Source organism: Delphinus delphis, chromosome 3 (assembly GCF_949987515.2).
Source record: "Delphinus delphis chromosome 3, mDelDel1.2, whole genome shotgun sequence".
Lineage (NCBI taxonomy): Eukaryota > Metazoa > Chordata > Mammalia > Artiodactyla > Delphinidae > Delphinus > Delphinus delphis.
Genome location: NC_082685.1, coordinates 51,743,156 through 51,767,178, shown reverse-complemented (window position 1 = coordinate 51,767,178; position 24,023 = coordinate 51,743,156).

The window sequence follows — 24,023 nt, the reverse complement described above, 5'->3', positions numbered from 1 at the left end:
CACAGAGTCCCATGCAGAATAAATCCAAGGAGAAACATGCCAAGACATATTAATCAAACTGTCAAAAAGTAAATACAAAGAAAACGTATTAAAAGCAGCAAGGGAAAAACAACAAATAACACACAAGGGCATCCCCATAAGATAACAGCTGATCTTTCAGCAGAAACTCTGCAAGCCAGAAGGGACTGGCAGGACATATTTAAAGTGACGAAGGAGAAAAACCTACAGCCAAGATTACTCTACCGAGCAAGGATCTCATTCAGATCTGATGGAGAAATTAAAACCTTTACAGACAAGCAAAACTGAGAGAATTCAGCACCACCAAACCAGCTTTACAACAAATGCTAAAGGAACTTCTCTACACAAGAAACACAAGAGAAGGAAAAGATCTATAATAACAAACCCAAAACAATTAAGAAAATGGGAATAGGAACATACATATCGATAATTACCTTAAATGTAAATGGATTAAATGCTCACACCAAAAGACAAGACCCATATATACGCTGTCTACAAGAGACCCACTTCAGACGTAGAGACACATACAGACTGAAAGTGAGGGGATGGAAAAAGATATTCCATGCAAATGGAAACCAAAAGAAAGCTGGAGTAGCAATTCTCATGTCAGACAAAATAGACTTAAAAATAAAGACTATTAGAAGAGACAAAGAAGGACACTACATAATGATCAAGGGATCGATCCAAGAAGAAGATATAACAATTGTAAATATTTATGCACCCAACATAGGAGCACCTCAATACATAAGACAAATACTAACAGCCATAAAAGGGGAAATCGAAAGTAACACATTCATAGAAGGCGACTTTAACACCCCACTTTCACCAATGGACAGATCATCCAAAATGCAAATCAATAAGGAAACACAAGCTTTAAATGGTACATTAAACAAGATGGACATAATTGATATTTATAGGACATTCCATTCAAAAACAACAGAATACACATTTTTCTCAAGTGCTCATGGAACATTCTCCAGGATAGATCATATCTTGGGTCACAAATCAAGCCTTGGTAAATTTAAGAAAATTGAAATTGTATCAAGTATCTTTTCCACCCACAACGCTATGAGACTAGATGTCAATTACAGGAAAAGATCTGTAAAAAACAGAAACACATGGAGGCTAAACAATACACTATGTAATAACGAAGTGATCACTGAAGAAATTAAAGAGGAAATCAAAAAATACCAAGAAACAAATGACAATGGAGACACGACGACCCAAAACCTATGGGATGCAGCAAATGCAGTTCTAAGAGGGAATTTTGTAGCAATACAATCCTACCTCAAGAAACAAGAAACACCTCAAAAAAATAACCTAACTTTACACTTAAAGGAACTAGAGAAACAAGAACAAACAAAACCCAAAGTTAGTAGAAGGAAACAAATCATAAAGATCAGAGCAGAAATAAATAAAATAGAAACAAAGAAAACAGTAGCATAAAAGCTGGTTCTTTGAGAAGATAAACAAAATTGATAAATCTTTAGCCAGATTCATCAAGAAAAAGAGGGAGAGGACTCAAATCAATACAATTAGAAATTAAAAGGAGAAGTTACAACAGACACTGCAGAAAAACAAAACATCATGAGAGACTACTACAAGCAACTCTGTGCCAATAAAATGGACAACCTGGAAGAAATGGACAAATTCTTAGAAATGCACAACCTGCCAAGACTGAATCGGAAGAAATAGAAAATATGAACAGACCAATCACAAGCACTGAAATTGAGACTGTGATTAAAAATCTTCCAACAAACTAAAGTCCAGGACCAGATGGCATCACAGGTGAATTCTATCAAACATTTAGGGAAGAGCTAACAGCCATCCTTCTCAAATTCTTCCAAAAAATTGCAGAGGAAGGAACACACCCAAACTCATTCTATGAGGCCACCATCACCCTAATACCAAAACCAGACAAAGACACTACAAAAAAAGAAAATTACAGACCAATATCACTCATGAATATAGATGCAAAAATCCTCAACAAAATACTAGCAAACAGAATGCAACAACACATTAAAAGGATCATACACCATGATCAAATGGGATTTATCCCAGGGATGCACGGATTCTTCAACATACTCAAATCAATCAATGTGATACACCATATTAACAAACTGAAGAATTAAAACTATATAATCATTTCAATAGATGAAGAAAAAGCTTTTGACAAAATTCAACACGCATTTATGATAAAAATTCTCCAGAAAGTGGCCAGAGGGAACCTACCTCAACATAATAAAGACCATATATGACAAACCCACAGCAAACATCATTCTCAATGGTGAAAAACTGAAACCATTTCCTTTAAGATCAGGAACAAGACAAGGATGCCCACTCTTGCCACTGTTATTCAAAATAGTTTTGGAAGTCCGAGCCATGGCAATCAGAGAAGAAAATAAAAGGAATACAAATCAGAAAAGAAGAAGTACAACTGTCATTGTTTGCAGATGACATGATGCTATACACAGGTAATCCTAAAGATGCCACCAGAAAACTACTAGAGCTAATCAATGAATTTGGTAAAGTTGCAGGATACAAAATTACTGCACAGAAATCTCTTGCATTCCTATACACTAACAAAAAAAGATCAGAAAGAAAAATTAATGAAACAATCCCATTCACCATTGCAGCAAAAAGAATAAAATACCTAGGAATAAACCTACCTAAGGAGGTAAAAGACCTGTACTTAGAAAACAATAAGACACTGATCAAAGAAATCAAAGATGACACAAACAGATGGAGAGATATACCATGTTCTTGGATTGGAAGAATCAATATTGTGAAAATGACTATACTACCCAAAGGAATCTACAGATTCAATGCAATCCTTATCAAATTACCAGTGGCATTTTTTACAGAACTAGAACAAAAAGTCTTAAAGTTTGTATTAAAACACAAAAGACCCCAAATAGCAAAAGCAATCTTGAAGGAAAAAAATGGAGCTGGAGGAATCAGACTCCCTGACTTCAGATTATACTACAAAGCTACAGGAATGAACACAATATGGTACTGGCACAAAAACAGAAATATAGATCAATGGAACAGGATAGAAAGCCCAGAGATAAACCCACGTACTTTTGGTCAACTAATTTATGACAAAGAGGCAGGGATTTACAATGGAGAAAAGACAGTCTCTTTGATAAGTGGTGCTGGGAAAACTGGACAGCTACATGCAAAAGAATGAAATTAGAATACTCTCTAACACCATACACAAAAATAAACTCAAAATGGATTAAAGACCTAAATATAAGACCGGACACTATAAAACTCTTAAAGGAAACCATAGGAACAACACTCTTTGACATAAATCACAGCAATATCTTTTTTGACCCACCACCTAGAGTAATGGAAATAAAAACAAAAATAAACATATGGGACCTAATGAAACTTAAAAGCTTTTGCACAGCAAAGGAAACTATAAACAAGAAAACCCTCAGAATGGGAGAAAATATTTGCAAACAAATCAACAGACAAAGGATTAATCTCCAAAATATATAAACAGCTAATGCAGCTCAATATTAAAAAAAAACCAACAAGCCAATCACGAAATGGGCAGAAGCCCTCTATAGAAATTTCTCCAAAGAAGACATACAGATGGCCAAGAGGCATATGAAAAGCTGCTCAACATCACTAATTATTAGAGAAACGCAAATCAAAACCACAATGAGGTATCACCTCACACCAGTTAGAATGGGCATCATCAGAAAATCTATAAACAACAAATGCTGGAGAGGATGTGAAGAAAAGGGAAACCTTTTGCACTGCTGGTGGGAATGTAAATTGATACAGCCACTATGGAGAACAGTATGGAGGTTCCTTAAAAACTTAAAAATAGAATTACCATATGACCCAGCAATCCCACCCCTGGGCATATACCCAGAGAAAACCATAATTCAAAAAGACACATGCACCCCAATGTTCACTGCAGCACTATTTACAATAGCCAGGTCATGGAAGCAACCTAAATGCCCATCGAGAGATGAATGGATAAAGAAGATGTGGTACATATATACAATGGAATATCACTCAACTATAAAAAGAAACGAAATTGGGTCATTTATAGAGACATGGATGGACCTAGAGACTGTCATACAGAGTGAAGTAAGTCAGAAAGAGAAAAACAAGTATCATAGATTAACGCATATATGTGGAATCTAGAGCGATGGTACAGATGAACCGGTTTGCAAGGCAGAAATAGAGACACAGATGTAGGGAACAAACATATGGACACCAAGGGGGGATAACGGGGGTGGGGGTTGGGATGAACTGGGAGATTGGGATTGACATATATACACTAATATGCATAAAATAGACAACTAATAAGAACGTGCTGTGTAAAATAAATAAATAAAAGAAAATTAAAAAAAAATCCGTATTATCTAGACAGGAATACTTTTAGGTGAAATAAAAAAATGACTGGGGTTTTCTTTCAAATAATCCAGAAAGAAAGAGGAGAGGAAAAATCGAACAAGATTAGCATGATTGATATTGTTGCATAATGAAAACTTAAAAGTTACCACATTCAAGGACAAGAAAAATATATAAAATTCCTAAGAAAAATTGACAATAGATGTTAAAAATCCTTGATGGAGGAAATTAATAAAAATTTTAAAGACAAGAAAAAGGCAAAAAAACCAACCAAAGAAACAAATAGTGGTGAATGCTAAGAAGCATATAAACATTGTGCTGAGATGTCAATTAAAGCAGAGCTTCTCCTCTAGAATAGTTCTCAGGGAGGACCCAAAAGAAGAAAGAGCAAGCATGTGAAAACCAGTGGGGAAGAGAGGACCAGCAGAGGAAAAAGTATGTACTAAGCATTCAAGTCTGGAGAGCTTGCTTGAGGACCTGTAAGAAAGTTAGGAGCAACCGGAGCACAGAGAATCAGAGGGAGAATGGCTTCAAGGTCAACTGCAAGGTCAGTAAGGGCTAAAGCAGAAGAGTCTGGGAGGCTATGGTGTTGTGGACTTGACTCCAAGTCTAATGGGAAGCCATTAAAGAGTTTTAAGCAGAGAAGATGTATAATATAATCAGACTTGCATTTTCAAAAACAATTCTCTGGCTGCTACATGGAGAATATATTTAGAAAGGGTCAAGAGCAGAAGTTTTCATGAAAGTCAGAGTCATAGTTAGATATGCATTGTTGAGATAATGACATTAAGTTCCTTCTCCTTAGGTCTGCATGAATCCCAACTCTCTCCTTGGGGCAAACAGTGTAGACATGCACAAAACACTGAAGGACTGTGGTTTTCAACAAAGAATGGGATTGATTACTACCTTCTATTTTTTTTTTCTCTTTTAACCACTTATTTAAATGGCCAGCCAACATAAAGGGACAAAGAAGAAGACTGAAATGTAAAACCAGGAATTGATTTAAAGTTATTTTAACATTTACTAAATACCTATTACATGCCAGGAACTGTGCTAGGTGCTAAGGGCTCAAATGACCCTTTCCACAAAGAATTCAAACTAACAGGGTAGCCAGACTTAGTAATTAACAAGCAATTACAAGGAAAGAGGGAAATATCACTCAATGGAGATATTTATAAGGTGCTAGGAGATCTCTGTAGATGCTCCAGATGGCACTGTTGAGAGGGAAGGATCCTAGCCCTTTCGTTTCACAAACCCCCATCAAAGGCCATGATGAAAAAGACAGGTCCAAAAAGGCACAGGTGTTCGCATCTTCCACCTATGAAGCACTTGGATTGCCTAAAATCAAAGGAGGGACTTGCAACTCTAAAATCTAGGTTACAAGTCGTAAATTGCATAAGCTTAGATATTCCCCCAAACAAATGATCTTTGCAAGTTTGTTGATGGAGAGTTCCAAGAGTTCCCTGCTATGGAACATAACTGACTGGGAAATGTCAAGATTCCTGCCCACACAATTCATATCCTCAAAAACTAGAATAGCTCCTGCCAATATATTTAGTTCAACAGTAAATTTTATATCACGTACACTAAAAGAATAGCACAAGACCAAGGGAGCATTTTTTGATGATAATGCTTTTTGAACACTTATTGAATCCTTGTATGCTTACCACACACAAGGCACTATACTAAGTGCTTTATATTGTTAATTCACTCAATCCTACATCAGTTCTGTGTATTGGTACTCATGTTAACCCATTTCACAGATGAGGAAACTGAGGCCTAGAGAGTTTGAATAACTTCCTGAAGTCACACAGCTAAATAAGAGGAGGAGATAGGACTAGAAGGAAAGATAGGACTAGATTCTGGCTTCCAAGCTTTAGAATATACAGAACTAATCAAGAAAAGCGAGCATACATAGGTTCTATTTCCTGTGATATACTGAGACAAGGTTAGCGCTGTATCTCATGTGTGAGCATTTCAGAAAAGTCGAGGGGCTTGAGTCTCCAGGAGATGACAGGATACCAAAGCCACAGCAATTTCTGCCATCAATGGATTCAGTCATGACACTTCCCTATAAGCAATAATCTTTTAAAAGTTTCATTTTAAACTTTGTTAAAATGTGCAAAAATATTTTTAAATAAGGAAATCTTATAAAGTTGAAATCATCATTTTCCTCTCTAAGTGAAGGTAAATAGGTTTTTTTGCTGTTGCTATCTTGATTGGCTGAAAACCCAAAATGTATTATTTCTCAGGCATAATCCCAGAGAGAGGAGGACATTTTCCCACAGGTAAATGCTTTGGAGACTGTTTCTTTCCAGATGAGTGCTCAGAGACCTCCCTCTCTTCCTGCAAACTACAAAATAACAGAAAAGAGGAGGCATAAAAGAATTCTGAGACAAATATCCAAGTAATTGGAGAGGTGGGGAGAAAACTAGAGTGGTCTGACAGGACAGAATTTTATTTTACTAAAGAGTAATAAAATTAATTCTTAGTTGTGTTTGCTGCCTTAGAGTTTAGAGAGTGTTTTCATATTCATGTCTTATTTTACAAGGGACTTAAAATATCCCTGTCGAAAAAGCAAGGTAGGATTAATTCTTAGTTGTGTTTGCTGCCTTAGAGTTTAGAGAGTGTTTTCATATTCATGTCTTATTTTACAAGGGACTTAAAATATCCCTGTCGAAAAAGCAAGGTAGGATTAGACCCATTTTTCTAATAAGAAACTTAAAATTGGAAGAAATTAAGTAGCTTGCCCAAGACAATACCAGTTGAAGTGAAGCCAGTACTCAAACTTTGGTCTTACAAATTTTTCTCTCTCATTTACCTTGCTTGCCTCTTTACTGATGAACTTCGGCTGCCTATGTTGATTAGATTTTTGTAGCGTTTTTTTTACTCCCTACATCAAAGAGAAGGGGGACAAAAGTATCAAAACTGAAACTGGGGTGCATGTATCTATTCAAATTAGTTTTTGTCTTTTCTCGATATATGCCCAGGAATGGGATTGCTGGATCATACCGTAACTCTATTTTTAGTTTTTTAAGGAACCTCCATACTGTTCTCTGTAGTGGCTGTATCAATTTACATTAAAACAGAAATAGACCCACAGACATAGAAAAAAAACTTATGATTACCAAACAGGAAAGGAGGGGAGGGATAAATTACAAATTTGGGATTAATAGATACACACTACTATACATAAAATAGATAAACAACAAGGACCTACTGAACAGCACAGGGAACTATATTCAATATCTTGTAATAACCTGCAATAGAAAAGAATCTGACAACAGATATACATGTGTATGTGTATACACACACACACACACACACACACACACACACACACACACACACACACATATATAAACTGAATCACTTTTTTGTACACCTAAATCTAACACAACATTTTAAATCAACTATGCTTCAATTTAAAAAAACAGAACAAAACAAAACCGAGGCTGGGAAAACTTTGTTTGCAGGTAGAGAAAAATCACTAGTGATAGCCTATGGAATTCTGTATACAATTAGAATTCGCCTTCAGCCATGATGGAATGACTGGTCCCGCACTAGCCCTTCCGAAATACATGAAACGTGTCCTTATAGACATTGGAAAACAGGCAGTACATGATCCAAAAACTCAATATTATTAAGATGTCAATGCTCCCTTAATTGATCAACACAATCCCGATCAAAATCCCAGCAGTGGCCTTCCCTGGTGGCGCAGTGGTTGAGAGTCCGCCTACCGATGCAGGGGACACGGGTTCGCGCCCCGGTCCGGGAGGATCCCACATGCCGCGGAGCGGCTGGGCCCGTGAGCCATGGCCGCTGAGCCTGCGCGTCTGGAGCCTGTGCTCTGCAACGGGAGAGGCCACAACAGTGAGAGGCCCGCGTACAGCAAAAAAAAAAACTAGTGGCAATTGTCATCATTTATTGAACACTTAGTCAACTATTAAACCATACTTTAAAAAAAAACAAAAAACAAAAAATCCCAGCAGTCTTCTCTGTGTAAATAGACAAGATGATTCTAAAATTCATATGAAAATGAAAGAACCTAGAAAATACAAGATAACTTTGGAAAAAAGCAGAACAAAGATGAAGAATGTTACTATCTTATTTTAGACTTACTTTAAAGCTATAGTAATAAAACCCATGGTATTAGAATAAAGATAGACATATAGATCAATGGAATAGAATAAGAAGTCCAGAAATAGACCCATGTATATAGAGTCAACTGAGTCTTGACAATCATATCAAGATAAATTAATGGAGAAAGGATTATCATTTTAACAAGTAGTGATGGCACAACTGTATATCCATATGAAAAAATATTAACCTCAACCCTCAACCACCCACTACAGAGGAAAAAATAACAAAAATGAGTCATAGGACTAAACATAAAAACTGATATATATAACTTCCATAAAAGGTGCGAACCTTGTGGTAGGCAAGGATTTTTTAGAGAAGACCAAAAAAAAAAGCCACTAACTGTTAAAACAAAAATAGAAGCTGATGCATTGTAGTTTATCAAAAATAAAACAGCTGTTTCTCATAAGACATCAGTAAGAAAGTGAAAATGTAAGCCAAGAACTGGAAGAAAACATTCCAATAAATATACTGACAAAGGATTTGTATTCAGAACATACAAAGCACTCTTACAACTCTACAATAAGATAATAAACTGTCCAATAAAAGTAGTCAAAGAGTTGAACACATATTTTTCCAAAAAGTAAATATATGTATGGCCAAAGGCAGTTGAAAAGATTCTCAGAATCCTTAGTCATCAGGGAAATGCAAATTAAAATGACAATGAAATATCAATATGCACTCACTAAAGCAGCTAAAATTAAAAGGACTGACACCAAGTATTGGTGAGGATGTGAAGCAAAAAGACCTCTTATACACTGCTTGTGTGAATGCAGGAGGGTATAAACTTTGGAAAGCCTTTTGACAATGTCTTTTCTTTTTTCTTGTTTTTTTGGCTGTACACGGGCCTCGCACCGTTGTGGCCTCTCCCGTTGTGGAGCATAGGCTCCGGATGCGCAGGCTCAGCGGCCATGGCTCACGGGCCCAGCCGCTCCGCGGCATGTGGGATCTTCCCAGACCGGGACACGAACCCATGTCCCCTGCATCGGCAGGCGGATTCTCAATGTCTTTTAAAGTGAAACGGACTGTCTCAATGTCTTTTAAAGTGAAACGTACACTTATCATTTGACCCAGCAACATACTCCTAGGTATTTATCCAAGATAAGTGAAAACACATAAACTTTTATATAAATATTCATAGCAATTTTATTTATAGTACTCAAAAATAGGAAACATCCCAGGTATTCAATTAAGAGAAGAAAGGATAAACAGTTATGACAAATTCTAAAAATGGAATAATAATCAGCAAAGAAAGGAATGAACTACTAAATAGCAAATGACTTAGTTCAGATTCTCCAAGAAGCAAACAACAAGATGGAAGGAAACATGATGAGAGACATAGGGGAAAACACCTTCAGAGAAAAATGGGAGGGATAAGAGGAGGAAGCCAGCGTCAGCAGATGGCTCCTGTGAAGGAGAGAAGAAAAGAAAAAGCTTTGGGTAAGAATCATCTCAGACGGCACCAGAGTTCTAAGAAGATTTTGGCCAGGCCAATAGGTTGTCTTTGAGCCAAAGCTGCTAGTCAGGAAGTCCTGCTTCTCACAGGATAGGGCCTGCCCTAGCATCCCTGCCATGTGTAGTCTTAGCTGGGAGCAGGCTGAGGGAAGTAGGGACTCAGCCATGACCACAGTGGTGGGCTCAGCGCACAACAGCCGGGGCTCTTGGTCAGTTTTGTCCCCTGAAGCAAGAGTTCTAAGCAGCACATTTTTATGGCCACCATAGTGCAACAACGTGACTGAATCTCAAAGGTATGCACTCAGTGAAAAAAAGCCAGACACAAAGAGTACATAGTGTACGATTCGATTTATATGATGTCCTACACCAGGCAAAACTAATATTCACTCATATTTAGTATGATTCACTAATAATAATCACTAATATTTCAGTGGTAGAAATCAGATCACTGATTGCCTGGGGCAGTCAATGAGGAGAACTGACTGCAAAGCAGCCTGAGGAAAGTTTTGGGAGTGGTGGAAATCTCCTACCTCTTCATCAGTCTGGTGGTGATATAGGTGTAGACATTTGTCAAAATTCACCAAACTGTCATGCTCAAAATGTATATATTTTACTGTGTGCATACTTAAATTAATTTAAAATGTAATTTATAACTCTAAAAAAGAAAAAAAGTCTGTTAAAAGTAATTTTCAATAAAAACATATATATAATAGGATTCCTTATATTCAAAATTTTATACATAAGTTTCAAGTAATACATCAAATCATGGTCACAAAAAAATTTTTAAATGTTGCTGTCACTCTGGTTTCTGTCCCTGTTGACACTGTTTCATTTTTCCATGTTAATTTGATCTAATAAGCACCACTCTTGGGGAGGAACTTTGTTATTCTAATTTCAGACTCAGATGCATTCTCATTTGTTTCTTGGATGGGATGTTTTTGTCTCTGACTGGTAGTTTGTGCACCTGGACCACCTGCGCACATTTCCTTGTAACAAAGCATAGGGATATGATGTTTTAATGACCTTGTGAAATGAAACCGCAATCTTTTTAAACACACACATACACACACACAAGCTATATTACACATCAGTTTTTATACCCCCTCTGAACAGGCAGACTTTTTTTTAGCAACATATTAGTTTTCTTGCTAGTGTTAGGTTTGACATGTGCTTGAAACAAATTTGCCTATGAAACTTTGATGTTTAATAGCCCATCACATTTCACAGCTGGAAATTATTTTCTTTAACCAGAACTAATCCTGTATATGTCAAGCAAAGAACACTAGCTACTACTTTTTAAGCACTTACTATGTGCCAGCCACAATACCCAGCACAGTCTATCTGACTTTCAATCACAGTGAGCGTTAGTCTCAAAATCGGTGACACACGCAGCATCACGCAGCTATTGATTCATGGTGATGAGATTTGCACCCACATTTGTCTGGCTCCAAAGCCATGTACCTATGTACTTAAACACTATGCCCCTATGTTCATGCTTTTAACAGCAGTATATATGAATCAAACTGTTGGTATAAATAGTCAGTTAAATCAATCTTAGTACTTGAGATTGAAGTAGATACTAGTTTTATCCATAACTATCTGCATATTTCAAGTGAATCGTCTAAATTATGAAAATAGCTCAATTTTAACAAGGTTTTAAAGATAGCTCATGTAGTTAAATGTACCGCCTGATCACCCACCTTAAGTATAGATAGGGGAGAGGAGGAATTTTAGTGAGTTATCAAGTGAGAACAACTCTTCCTTAAGTTGTCCAGTTCAAAGAACTTCATAGGCTATTTCTTACTCTTACATACTCATTATTCTAACATATAAACAAATTACCTAGAGAGAAAAAAAATATTTTCTTAAAAATACATTAAGGTTATTTGCAAACAATTGCACTGTGCTGGGTTATTGTATTAACTTTTGAAATATCAATTCATCTGAGATTAGGGTGGTCATTTTCAAAACAGTTACCCCCCTTTAATTTTCTAAAACAAAATGAGTTCTTGGGGGACATCTAGGTCCAGCCATTCTACTTAAACATCTGACAGAAGAGCAATTAGCAGAAAAAGTAAAGAAGTGGTGTTTCTTCCCAAGAAAATCTGTTACTTTACAATTGGTATCACATGCATTTAATAGTTATTTCTTCTCCTGCATGAGTTTCTTCTGTAAAACCACTGTTGACCTGAGACTCCTTGGAATAATGATTCCCTTTTTCTCTAGCCAGAATACAGGGGAAATGAGCATTTTCGAATGGTGCTTCTTGAAATCCCTCCTTAGGGTTCTAAATAATGAGGACCCCTTCGCCTGCTTCCATCTGAGCAGCAACATATTCACTCATTTTGTGTCTTCATCATCCTCATAAACTCTCATTAGAAATAAGGGTTGCATGGCTTAAATCCATTTACAAACCACTAACCTGGGGACTCTTAGAGGGGGTGGTAGTTGGCAGTTGGAATAAGAGCACAAGAATCTTGCATCCTATCTCTAATGGAGAGAGCTTCGGTACCAGTCACGCTTAGAAGTGACCGTGACAAAGATGGACCTGGTCATCGTGCACCAAAAAAGTCCCGGATGGAAGTCAGAAGACTTGATGTTTGAGGCCGGCTCAGCCATTAATTACATAACTTGATGCAAATAAATGTCTTTCTTTTCATGACCCAACATGTCTTCACCGTTTAACAGACGAATTTCCAACTCCAACTGTTGCTGCCCCACCACGTGATCTCAGCGCTGACTGTTTCTACGTGTCAGACCATTCCCAACTGCTAGGGTCTGCATCTCTTTGCCTGCCAGTAAAGAAGGCCAGAAATTCTGTGAATTTACATACCTCTGGAACAGCTCTCAGCCGGTGACTGATAGTAGTTGGTGGATAAATATCCCAGCTGCCTTTCCTCTTACACGATGTAATTCTGAAGTACAGGTTCCTCACAGTTCCCTTGAGTTCCTTAGTAAGCTTAAGCTCTAGTTGCAGTAGTAACTTCCTTCCCAAAGGAAACATTATCAGCTTTCTTTTCCTCCTTCTCTCATTTCCCCACTGCCCTACTAATGTTTCCCAAATAAAAATTTGCACTTGATCCTTGACTCAGAGTCAGTTTCTGGGAAACCAAACTGCAGCTTCCTACATTCTGAGTCTAACATTTGGCCTTTTAAAAGTAAGGATAATTCTGTAAGAGACCCAATGTGGTTTTAATAATATCCATGAACTAATTTTGTGTTATTATCTTGGTTTTTTTAACCCTTACTATTTCTTTTCTAAGGACATGTTATATATATTCAGTCTAGAAAAAGTTAGAGTGTATGCATATTCATTTTCTTTAATAATTAAAGAACTACTTGTCACTCTACTATCCAGAGACAGCTACCTTCAATATACACGTGTATTTGAAGTATTATCTTTGTGACTTTCTCAACTCATCATATAAATATATAGGAAGTTTTTATTTCATGTGGTAATAGATCATATTTCCATATCAATAATTACACATCTATATTATCATTTGTATTAGTGGCATAAGGTTGCATTATATCATTCTAATATATCACAATTTGAAGATTCCAATACATTCTAATATATAATAATTTTTAAACAAATCCCCTGTTTTGGGCATTTAGGATGTATCTAATTTTTTAATGTTATAAATTATGCTTTACTAGATATGTGTCTTTTCACATTCCCCCAACTATTTCTTTAAAGTTTAATTGCTGGATCAAAAGGCAGATATGACTTTAAGATACTGAGTACCTAACGCACAATACTTTACCCACGCACACCCCTACCTGTAATACATGAGAGTGACACCCTGTCAACGTTGGACATTATGATATTCTCAGAACCTATGTCCAATTCATAGCTACAAATACTACCTCTTTGTTCTCAGACATGCAATTTGTTCACTACTAAGATTTAATATGTTTTCATATTTATTGAGCACTTACATTTCTTATTTAGTGAAGTGCTTATTTGCATCCTTCTCCCATCTTTTCCCGTTGGAATATTCATCATCTTTTACTGATTTTTAAGTGTTCTTTACGCATAACCAGTATTAACCTATACTGTGAAAGTTCCAAATCTCATTCCCAATTTACAGTTTCCTTTTAAATTTTATATTGTGTTCTTACAAAAACTGATTGTTTTACCTGATCACAACTATCAAGCTTCGTAGTTTCTGCCTATGGTGTTACTTCAAATTCATATAAATCTTCACCTGTATTTTCTTCTAGCATTTTTCTGTTTTGTTTTGACATTTATATCTTTTATTGCTCTTCTGGAATTCATTTGATTTTTACTGTGAAGTAAAGATGTGTCATGTGTTTATCTCACTAATTATTATTGTGTTCTCGCGAGGCCCTGGGTATTCAAGGTGAATAAGACGCAGCTTCTCTTCTCAAGCTCACGGAGCTGAGGAAAGGCATGTTCTTATCTGTCTCCTAGTCAAGTGACTCTTATAACCACAGACTCATTTTTTGAAGCACCTGAGCCCTTGGAATAAGAGAGTCCAGACTGACCCATAAGTGGAACAAAACCCTTGAAACGCCCAGACTTGTCACAATCCCCTCTGGAGGAATATTGAAGGAAGATCGGATGAGCTGAGAATAAAGTCAGGACAGCTCCTCAACCAAGCCTTTCTTGGCATCTTAGCTTATGATATCCGGGCAAAGGGAAACTCTCTTTATCTGCTATTGCCTACTTCCAAGCTAATAACAGCCTTCTCGTTTCAGAATCACATGTAAACAGATTGCAATCTCTGCAAGTGAAGTGCTTTGAGAGAAAAACACATTAACGTAATCTGGAAATAATTGCTGAATGCTGGGCTATTAGAGCTTTTGACTTGTGAAATATGAATGCTTAGAGATTGATGAAGCTGCAAAATTACCGCCACCTATATACACACATACACACACGTATACACGCTCAGCCGTTTCACATCCTTCTCACGTGCATCATAGGCAAACTATGAGGGCAGGCATTTTTATCGCAAATTTCAGATATATAAACTGAGTCTCAGCTACAAAGGAGCAAATGGAAAACTGCAGCAACACTGGGAGTTGGCTGGTGCCTCAGCTTGTGCAGTGACATGATACAGGTAAAGATCATTTCTCCAGGAACCCATGCACACTCTAGTCCTTTCTGCCTCTTACCAGCTCTGTGACCTAAGGTAAACTTCCCAACCTCTGTGCACTCCTGTTTACTTATCTGTGAGGCAAAGGGATTGAACTAGATATTAAAAGCCCTTCAGCACTAATACCTCATGAGTTAATTTTCCAGTGTTAACGTTCATAATTCCTCCAGAGCTAAAGGTAAAAACGTGGAACTCTCAGAGATTCAGAAGAAGTTAAGCTTACATTTGAATTGCAAACAGTCAGTGAGCGCTTGGTGATCTTAATCTCATATCTATTTGGTTGCTCAGATATGTAAGATTGACAGCATTTATAGCTTCTTCTCAAGACAGTACGAGCGGTGGGATCACTAACATTGCCTGTTACATTAGTGACATCATTTAAGGAAAACGCTATCCCTCCCCTTTTCCTATTCTTGGCATGAGATAATGCACTAAATTGTTTCAGACTGGGAAGGGAATTATTGACTAAAGATAGTCTAAGAGGCCCGTTCCATTTTAGGGGCTTTAAAACTAATAGCAGCTAAGAATAAGAGTTAGAGGGGCTATAATAGCAAAACGAGCATCAGAAACCTGGATCTCTTTTCCTAGAGCCTAGCTATTTCTACGTGTCAGAGTAAATTATGGACAAAACCATCTGGCCCTTTGCAAGAGAACACCCTACTCCCTGGTTCTGAGCAGGTGATATGTTTTCGTCTGTCAATGGAGAGAGAAGCCAATTTTGGTCTCAAAGCATTGATAATTTCTCTAGACTTGCATTTCCTATGTGTGAACTATTCTTATCTCTAAATGCCAGAAGGGAAGACCATCAGTTTTAGGACTGAGAGAGATGAAATGTAAAGCAAATAAATTGATGGTGAGCATATCTGGACCATGGGTCTTCAGTGCTGCTTGACCTGAATATAGAAATGTATCCACATTCTCCAGAAAGGATGTGGTCATTCTGTCCCACCTTCTACTTGTTTTTACAGCATTAAAGCTTCTGTGTGTGTGCAGGTGGGGTGGGGGTGGGGAATGCCCGGTTTTGTAGGGGAAAGAGAAGCCCTTCCTTCTTTCCCTTCCAGGGTAGCAGATCTTCCTGGGTAGATATGGGGTCAGAGCATAAAATGCCACATCTCAGGAAACTTCTGCTCAGTGGGTCAGTGCTTATTTATTTCTGCTCAACTAGTGTTTCCCAGTAATGACAAGGCTGGATCTGGCTCCATTGCTCAGCCTGGCCTCCAGGCTACCACTCCAATTTAGGAAGGTGTGTTGAAGAAAATAAAAATGGCATAGTCATATGGTCTTTTCAGTCCTCTTTGAAAGCTTTGTGATGAGGAAATGAGCCTCCAGGGGAATGCTTGTTTGCTTATGTCCTAGTTCACCTATGTCACAGTCGTCAAAGTGCAGCATTTATATGGCCTCTCAGAGCCCTTTCCTGAAAACAGCTGTTTGCACAAACATAAGGAAGATGTTATCAACTTGGATTTCCTCTTTAAATTTGAACCTAATTTCATCGTAACTCAAGAATATTCTGGGCTTGTGATAGCAGTTTATGGTGGCTATTTCATTATTTACTGAGTTTACTTTTTCTATTTTTAGTTGTTTGTGCTTATTTTTGCAGCTTCAGAGTAAGGAGTTAGGTAAGTGTGCATTCATTCTGCCTCTTACTAGAAGTTTTCACCTTCTTTTGAGTAAATAAAAACATTCTGTTTGGGGAGATTTTTAGGGCTGTGAGATTGTTCTGTATGATACTGGATATGTAACACTGTGCTTTTGTCAAAATTTATATGACTTACAGCACAAAGAGTAAACCTTACTGTATGCAAATTAGACAACTATCATTTGGGAGGTCAGGATACCAGGAAGAAATGCAGACTGTGACAAAAGAATCTAACTGCTACAAATGAATGAAACAATTTCTCTGAAGTGGGTGGGGAGAAAGGTGCTGACCTAAGTCACTTTGGAAAAGAGTAGATTAGGTAAGGCTAAAGGCAAAAGGAACTGCACAGAAGCACTGTATTCTAGTTGACAAGGATGCTGCCCATGGGCGGGTGGGTAACAATTCTGATATGTATGCATACTGGATTGAACAATTAAATAAATGGATGGAAGATGGTGGGAGCCAGGTTGCTCACTGTTGTAGTGGGGATTTACAAATAAGCAAGGGGAGAAGCTAGAGTGATCCATGTGGTAATGGTTTAGAGTAAGAGACATCAGTAAGAAATCTTGTTTCTTAATATAGGTATAGATAATTACATAAGGAAATATCTATAGATACTTGTATGTACTAGGTTAGTACATACTCATATATTTCTTTGCTCTGTCAGCTGAAAGGGCCTAAAAGAAATGACACCCAACAGCAAAGAGTACACCTAGCATCCAGATCTTCATTTCTTTTTTTTTTTTTCCGGTACGCCGGCCTCTCACTGTTGTGGCCTCTCCCATTGCGGAGCACAGGCTCCGGACGCGCAGGCTCAGCGGCCATGGCTCACGGGCCCAGCCGCTCCGCAGCATGCGGGATCTTCCCGGACCGGGGCACGAACCCTTGTTCCCTGCCTCGGCAGGCGGACTCTCAACCACTGCGCCACCAGGGAAGCCCCAGATCTTCATTTCTAATACTATTCTCCAATAAAATAAATGAGAGTTCCTTGGAAAATGGCTGATTCTAGGACTGGGTCAGGAAATGTACAAGATGGATCTGGAGCATCTTGTAGTGCCAGAAAGTAAGAAAGAGGAAAAGACACCCACAGTAATACACGTATATCAAAGGAACACAACAGCCAACCTGAAGAACTCCTAATAGCCAGGGCTGGAATAGTTTAAGCAATAGAATAAATAAAATAGCATTGTATTTTAACCTAAAGTTAAAAATAAATTTCCAAGAGTCCAAGGATATAAGCAAGTGATTGAATAAATAAATAAGAAGAGAAATCTCCCATGCTGAAGAATTCCAAATAACTCTCCACTCCTTGAATGGGCTGCGCATAGTGACTTAACTTCCAAAGAGTACAGTATAGGAAGGCAGCAGGGGGTGGGCAGTAACTCTACAGTAGAGAAACCTTACAAACACTAACTCAGCTAGGTGATCAAAGGTAGCATCAACAGTGGTAAGTCATGTTGATACTATGTACTCTCGATACAATATCATGAGAATAACACTTTACCTGTATTCTTCCTCCCAAAACCCACAATCCCAGTCTAATGATGAGAAAAACGTTAAGTTTCAGAATAGGGGCATCCTACAATATACCTGATCAGTACTACACAAAACTGTTAAGGTTATGAAAAACAAGAAAAGTTGAGAAACTGTCACCACCAAGAGGAGCCCAAGAAGACAAGACAACTAAATGTACTATGATAACTGAATGATCCTGAATGAGAAAAAGGACATTAGGTAGAAATCAAGGAAATATGAATATAGACTTTAATTATTCATAATGTACCAACATTGGTTAATTGATTATAACAAATGTACCACGCTAATGTAAGATGTTAATAATAAATTATGTTGAGGATATATGGGATTCTCCACACTATCTCTTCAATATTTCTGAAAATCTAAAACTTCTAAAAATTAGACTATAAAAAAAGATAATAATTTTCTAAATATAGATTTTCCCTTAGCAGAACCAGCAAGAAAAAGAGACTTTACTCTTTTAAATCAAATATCTCCCATATTTTAGGTCAGAATCACAGTGTATTTTTATCTACAAAAAGACTCTGAGCAGGTGGGGAGAACCATCCCCCAAAGAACAACGTCTTAGAAGAAGTCATTAAGATGCTGTAAACAGGCAATTTATCCTGAGACTCTCCATGTCAGTAAGAAATTCATGGTCAATTAAAGACATCAGAAATAATAATAAAAGCATTGCCAAGAACAAACAGATTAGTGAATGTGACCGAAGATTTTCCATCACATTTTATCATCCGCCTCCACCACTACCCCTCTGTAAGCCCATTAAAACACCATCAGTGTATCCAGGAATGACACATAACATGCTCCTCTGATTCTGGTTCTCTTTCTGTGTTCTTAATCTGAGAGAGTAGTATCATGATCCATCTAGGTAGCAAGCAAAGGACTTTGGGGTCAATCACCATAGTCCCCTTTTCTGTGCAATTCATACCCAAACTAGCACCAGGTCTGTCCATTTACCTCCTGAATATAATTCTCAGAGCCATCCATTTCTTCCACCTCCAACAACAGCACAGCCATGACCAACAACTAGACCAAACTACCATCATCTCCCCCATGAATTAATGCAAGAGTCTCAATCATCTAAATGCATTTAGACTGGCTCCCTGCTCATCCATGTTCCATGATGCAGCCAGACTGACCTTCTCAAAGCACTAACGTATTTATGAATCTAGTTTAAACCCTTCAATGGCTTCTCATAGTTCTTAGGATAAAGACCAAAGACACTAAGGTAGACCACAAAGCCCTGGCTCCTGTCTGCCTCTCCAGACTTTCCCTTATACTCAGCACTCCTATCACAATGATCTTTGAGATCCTCAAACTCACCACACTGCCTTCTGTCTTGAGCCCCTGTGCAGGCTCTTCCTTTTTCTGGGAATGCTTTTCCCTCTTCTTCTATGCTTAGTTAACACGCGCTCATCCTTTATTACTCAAGTATCACTTGTAAGTATCACTGTCTTCCATCTGGTAGCATGTCAAAAACCAGATGGGCTTATTACATGTACTCTTAGAACTGTGTCCCTTTATTTCATAGCACTTACCTTAGCTTGTAAAAGTGTGTTCATTTTTATAATACAAATATAAAATATATATGTTTGTGCATATATATATATGCACACATGCATATACATACATACACAGTCTCTCATCAGGCTACAATCTATATAAGAAAGGCTATGTTAGGTTTTGCTGATATTCAATAAATATTTATTAAATGAATAAATGAAAAACACGGACTTTTTCATGGAGTCACATTAGGTAAACCCTCAAACAGAATTTAGCCAACAGGTTTTACGCATCCCTGATGATCTCAAGATGCATTTTCCTCAAGAAATGAAGAAGAAATTTACCCAGATATTTTCTCTCTCAATCATAGTCATAGTTGATTGGCTTCCAGGGAAGAGTCACAAGTTAGGCTGATAATACTGCTCTTATTCTTATCTTGATATGGGGCCAAGGTAGAACCGAAATGCTCCTTTCTGAGAATAAAAAGGGGCAGTTCACTTCCCTTCTAACTCTCAGGTGCTTCCTTAAGTCCTCCTGAAGCTTCTCCACCAATTCTAGATATTGACTTTTTGGGTGAAAGTGACAGAGAACCTCATTAATTATGGCTTACACAAATGAATCTTCTATACTTGCATAATAAGAAGCCAAGGCAATCAATTCCTGACCTTGGTTATACAACTATGCCATCAAGGGCCCAGGCTCTTTCTCTTTACTCTGGTGTCCTTAACATGTTCACTTTTCTCTTCATACTTAGCAGCTCAAAGTTAAAGAAACTGCCACATCTGTGGGCATCATCTTCAAATTCCAGGCAGAAATAAGGGTATAAAGAAATAGCAGCAGCTGCCTATGTACTTTTAAATTAGGGAAGCAAATGTTTTCCCAGAAGTCACCAGCAGATTTCTCTCATATGTCACTGACATAATTTGGAAACATGGACACCCACTGATATAAAGAAAGCAGGGAAAGTTGTTCTCTATCATTGAGCAGGCCAGGGAGAAGGAAGCTGAGAAAGACCTTTGATTAAGCAATCTGGAGTAGCTACCATATTAATATATATTTTTTCTTTTACAAATTAATCAATAATGAGGAGAGGATATAATATGGTTAGACTTTAGGAGGGAAAAACTTGAAATGCTAGCTTAGAGCAGTCTAATCCAAACAGTTTGACTATTTGACTTTTTTTTTTTTTTAACCTGATTTGACTATTATGGCAGACAGATTGATTTTAAATATAACCTTCTTATACATACATCCCAATGTTTACAGTAGCACAATTTACAATAGCCAAGACATGGAAGCAATCTAAATATCCAATGACAAATGAATGGATGAATAAGATGTGGAATATATTAATATATACCATGGAATGCTATTCAGCTATTAAAAAAATAATGATATAATGCCATTTGCAGCAACATGGATGGACCTACAGATTATCATACTAAGTGAAGTAAGTCAGACAAAGACAAATATCATATCACTTATATGAGGAATCTAAAAAATAATGCAAATGAATTTATTTACAAAACAGAAACAGACTCACAGACACAGAAAACAAACTTATGGTTGAAAGGGTGAGGGAAGGATAAATTAGTAGTTTGGAATTAGCGGATACAAACTACTATATATAAAACAGATAAACAACAAGGTCCTACTATATAGTACAGGGAACTATATTCAATATCTTGTAATAAAACCATAATGGAAAGGAATATTAAAAAGAATATATATATATATATATATATATATATATATATATATAACTGAATCACTTTGCTGTATACCAGAAACTAACACATTATAAATCAACTATATTTCAATAATTTTTAAAAAATAATAAATATAACCTTCTTAGAAATACATTCCCATATTTAATATAAGCTTATGTTTCCTCTCCTGATAACATAAATGCCTGTCCATTTTCTCAGTGTAATCTTTTCAATAAAATCAGCTGATAACATCAGATATGTCTTTGGATCCATGTGTTCTGAAATTCAGAACTAAGAAAGTATATTCCCTTTGACACAAAGTATATTACCTGTGCTAAATCAGCTAAATCCAATGAATATTTTTTATTGAGGTATAGTTGATTTACAGTATTTATATTAGCTTCAGGTAAATCCAGTGAATATTAATTATCTCCATGATACTCTTCAGATACTTGAATTCATGATCAGATATCTGAACCAAGCTCCAAAGTCCAAATTTAAAAATCAAATCCTAAATATATCTCTCAGCCTAGGAACTAAGAGGAGGAAGCTACTCTCACAATTGTATGATTTAATTTGATTCTTTCTCTCAAACGCTGTACCTAGAAGGATAATTGCTTCTTGAAACTAGGGAGAGATGCTCCAAAAACAAATCTCGAAGGTGAAAAAAACATCTCCCTTCCCCCCCCAACACCTTTAATTAGAGAAAATAAAAAGAAATCTCTGCAGCTGACATTATGCATTATAAAATAGCATGCATTAAAGACTAAAATCCATGGTATCCATAAGTATTTCTGAGATATGTTTTTAATAAGTAAATGCACAAAAAATCAATCCAAACTGTAAAATTATAGCACCATTAATGTACTTCAATAAGGAAGAATATGGTTTGTCAAATCACCTAAATGTAAGTGCTACTGCTTAATGATCACTCAATAAATATTTTTTGAGAGTACATGTCAACATTTATTCAGGAAACAATTATTAAATTCCTACTTCATGCCAAGGAGAGATCTAAAGACGAATAAGACAATAACCTCAGCCTAGTAGAGGAGATATTATGCCATGAAATAAATAGAACCCTAGTGGGTAAGAGCACAAGCTTTAGACACGCATTGAACTCTGATTACTATACTTGTGACCCTGGACAAAAATTTACTTAAATTTTCTGAGTCTTACTTTCCTCATCTATAAAATAGACATAATTACAGAACCTGCTTCATAGGTTTATGTATGCATGAAATAACATATGACCTGAAGAGTGCTTAGTAGATTCACAATCATGTTACTTTTTAACTTTATTTTATTGTTATTTACACAGTACCAGAAAAGCTGTATGAGGAAGAGATGATCAGTCTGAAAAACATTAGAAAGGATTTCTCCAGAGTGATATTTGGTCTGAGTCTTGAAGGATGCACAGGAATTCACTAAGCAGTTAAGAAGCACAGAAGTCACCTTCTGGGCAGAAGGCACAGTGATCTACAAAGGCTCTAAGGCTTGGAATCCTACAATGTGTAGAGGAAACTGGGAGGGAGGGAGTAGAAGGAAGAGTCAGTGTAATGGTGAGCAGGGAGATGGCTAGCATCTGGTGAGACGAGGAAGGCAGGCTGAGGATTGACTGGGGCTCATTTAAGCCCAGCCAAGGAGACTGAAAAATAAGTGTATTCAGTTATCTGTTTCTCATTCTCTTATGGAGTGTCACTCATCACTCACCCTCATTTTTTATCCATAATCTCTCTTACACACGTCCACGTGTCTGTACACATAATCTATATCAAACTGCCATGCTCATAAGGAATCAGATTTGAGGGGACCACTAGCACAAAACTGAGATGACTCTGGAGCTTGACTCCTGTATATAAGATTCCTGTGCTCCAGGAAGGAAAGCCAAGATTTGCATATATGGCAGCAGCCCAGGCAGCGAGAACCTCACATTCTTCCAGGTTCTGGGTTGAGAATGTCCTGGAAGAAAGCATCCTGGCTTGTGAGGTCTGAACCCAGAGCATGTCCAGTAAAGCCACTTACTGAGCATGAAGAGAATATGTCTCATAGGATGATCAACAGCACACTACATGGAGCATTTGATACAGGCCAGTCAATAGGTAAACACCTGGAATGTTTTATATCATTTAATTCTCACAACGCAGCTAGTAGGTGTAATTAACCCCAATTCATAAAAGAGGAAAATGAAACTAAAAGCTGAAGTGACTTTCCTAAGCTTACACAACCAATGAGTGGCAGAGCTAAGATTCCAATTCTGGTCCGACTGTCTGACTTCAGAGCCCAAAGTCTCATCCACTTGGGTACACTGGGAGGGGTAACGGAGCCTCACACATGGTCATAAAGGGTTTCCTGAGGTCCTTCTCCAGTCTTCTAGGTTCTCACTAACTTTACTGAGTTGTCGTTACCATATCCAATGGTTACTGTGAAATTAAACCTGTGTACTTCCTTCTCCTGCCCAAGAGTTAGGAAAGAAGGATACTCTGAGCTCAAGTCCCTGAGAGAGCAGCCAAGGAATCTGGC